General features: G+C 37.8%; 1 non-coding gene across 1 annotated transcript; it reads left to right on the top strand.

The window, feature by feature from the left end:
- The first annotated feature begins 2,733 nt into the window (after positions 1 to 2,733).
- LOC115031832 lies at positions 2,734 to 2,867 on the top strand. Its single transcript, XR_003837487.1, has one exon. It is a non-coding gene; the product is annotated as a small nucleolar RNA SNORA17 (small nucleolar RNA).
- The last annotated feature ends 214 nt before the right edge of the window (positions 2,868 to 3,081 follow it).

The raw sequence follows: 3,081 nt of genomic DNA, 5'->3' as shown, positions 1-3,081 counted from the left end.
ACCAATACTATGCAGTTTTTAGTACTGTTGCTCTGTAGTACAGCTTGAGGCCAAGGATGTTTATAATGCATACTGGTATTTAAGAACATAGAGAGTAGAAGTTTACAACTAATTTCCTTTTCATAAGTTCTCCACAATGTCAAATACTGATGACTATTCATAAATTATTCCATTATCATATAATATGGATTGAACAAATCCACATGGATTAATTTTTAAAACTTCTGTGGCCATTACTACTTATTCATCTCATTATAAAGTGCAGTTCTTAGAGTTCTTTCATTGAATATTTAAACTAAAGGGCAAAGTCTCCTGAATTTAAAAGATAGTTATAACAAGATTTGACATTTCTAACAACAAGAACAAGAACAACAACAACAACACAACTTTGCTTTGACTCACTGGGTTGACCATTCTTTTTTGTTGTTGTTATTGTTGCTTGCTTGCTTGTTTTTGCCTTTTTGTTGTTATTTTTCTGCTTTAAATTTAACATTAAAGGTTCATATGTTTAAAGAAAGATTTTCCCTAGAACTATTGCTCATTTTCTTCTTTTCTTATTAAAGGGGTTCCTTGTAACACAAGTGTTAGATTTATATTATTCCCCCCTTTGTAGTTTTTACTTGTTTCTCATCATCTAAATATAATATGATGTGTTAAATATCACATTGAAATTATCATTTGAAGTAATGATAGAAGTCAGAATTTTAATCGCAGTGATTAGGATATAGTAAAATGATCCTGAAAATTGGAAATAAAAGAATGAACAAAAGGGTAGCTATGCATGTATCTGCTGGGAGATGGAGTCTCTGTTGGTCACAAAGGCAATAGATATTGGTGGTTAAAAGCAGAGGACTGTGAATTGATATCCAGTACATTAACTTATGATACTCATGGAAATTCCTCTACTAGATGTGCCTTCACTCAATTGCTATACTCAATCCTGTTCCAAACATGACTATAGAAAATTGTTTGATGATGATCAAATCTATTGCTTAATTAATTCACTAGAACTTCTAAACATTGCATGCTTTCATGTTTCCTTATCCTTTAAAAAATTTTAATGACTAGTCATAACCAGAATTTGACACCTTCTAATTTAGTAGACTAATAAATAGGGGGTATTACTCTAGAATATAATATGTCATTCAATCAATGCAATCATCCCATGATTTCAAAGTGTAATTTGTATTGGTCTCATGAAAACTGCTTTAAATTACAGATCCAGGGAGCTTATATTCTGAATGTGTCCTTTGAAATTAGAATAAGTATCCGATTCCTTGAAAAAAAAAAAAGGAATAAATTGCTGATTGTGCTTTATCTCTCTTTAAAACAAATGAGTACATTTTGTCTTAACTGCTCTGTACTTGGCATCCATTATCATGTTGAGTACACTATCATTACATCTTATTTTCCTGTGCTCTCTCCCTCACATTTTCCCCCTCTATTGGAAACCAGCTCCCAAAGATTTACCATGACACAGAATTCAGTTCTCTAAGACAATGTAATTCGTTATCCCATGCTGTATTTCCTAGTAGTCCAACTCTTCTTTCTGTTCTTTGTCAATAAATAGCTAATGCTAAGATATCCAGAACTATAGAAATTTCTAAGTCAGTTGGCTTTTAATGACTATATTAAAATTCTCATGATAACAAACATATAAAGAGGAAAGATTAGCTTTATCTCTAAGTTTTCATGATTCTAGTCAGTGATGGCTCTATAACGTGTTGGCGTGTGATAATAAAACATAATGTGTGCAAAGTACCTGTTCAACTCATGTAAAGACAGGAAATAGAGGAGGAAGGAGTCAGATGGACAGACAGATAGACAGACCTAATTTCCTTTTGAAAATACAGTCTGTGTAACTTCCTTCTCCCAGGCCACACCTCTTTGAGGTTCCAGGATCTTCTAACATAACCAAAGGAGGACACATTCAAAGTATCGCATTCTGGCTCATATCCCTAGTGTTTAACTGCACTTTCCATTATAAAATGTGTCATTGAAATTTCAGCTGTTTCATCTCTGTTCTTGAGTCAAGTCTAAAGTCTCCTCTGACACAAGGCAAACTCTGCTCAGAATTCCTATAAAAACCAACAGTTACCATACTGATAAAACATGATGATGAGTCAAGTTCCAAAAGGGAAGGACAGAACAGACAGAGAATGGACTAAGGACAGGTTTAAAGCCAGACAGACAAACACTGAATTCTATGCTCAGCATCTGGGGTACCATATCATACAATAGATGAATTCCTATGTGCTTGGTAAGTTCTGCTCTATGACTCTCTGGCTGCATACCTCAAAGCTATGTCTCAGGCTAGTTTCTGCCTTCCTTGTAGTTGGTCCACATTCCTGGCATTCTTGTCTTCTTAAAATCTATCATAGCTTTGGCTTCTCATTCGCAGTTCTACTCATCTCCTTGTCAGGTGCTTCTTGCTACAACTCTGATCTCCAACACACACACACACACACACACACACACACACACACACACACACACACACACACACTGCCTGGCCTCCCAGACTCTCACAGGTGGCTCTGTAAACATTATAATGCTTCTATACTGTATGGCTACAAAATCAGTACCACAGAGGAGTTACCAGGGCCTCTCAATCCTGTGGGCTATTCCTGGGCTTGTTCAAATCATAGCTGCTGCACCCTGAGGATCTTACTGGTTTAGAAGGACCCATGTGAGCAGAATGTCCCATAATTTTCTTCTTAAAAGAATGATGTGACTGCCTCTATAGGCATTGCAGGTGTGACTGCTGTGTCACATGTGCTTCAGTAGGTAGCAGACAGGAAAAAAGGTATGTCCACACTTAGTGCTCTGAGGAGAGCAACAGTCTAGTACAAGGGTGCCTAAACAGAGAACTACCTGAGACAGTCTGTGGGGCTGTGGGTGTAGGGGAAGAGCGGGGAGGGAGAGAGCCCGAGTGTGGACAGAGTTCCTGTGCTCTGGGTAGGCGGATGTGGGAGGACTGCTGGATGCTTTCCACGTGGCCCCAGATGGGCACCTGGCTGTGTGAAACCATTGATTCCACACTGTGGGGGTGACAAGAGGCAGCCCTCGGTACCAGGCTCT

Source organism: Mus caroli, chromosome 8, assembly GCF_900094665.2.
Source record: "Mus caroli chromosome 8, CAROLI_EIJ_v1.1, whole genome shotgun sequence".
In the NCBI taxonomy this organism is placed as follows: Eukaryota; Metazoa; Chordata; class Mammalia; order Rodentia; family Muridae; genus Mus; species Mus caroli.
Note: the sequence above shows the minus strand (reverse complement) of the source record. Positions and strands in the feature narration are given on the sequence as shown.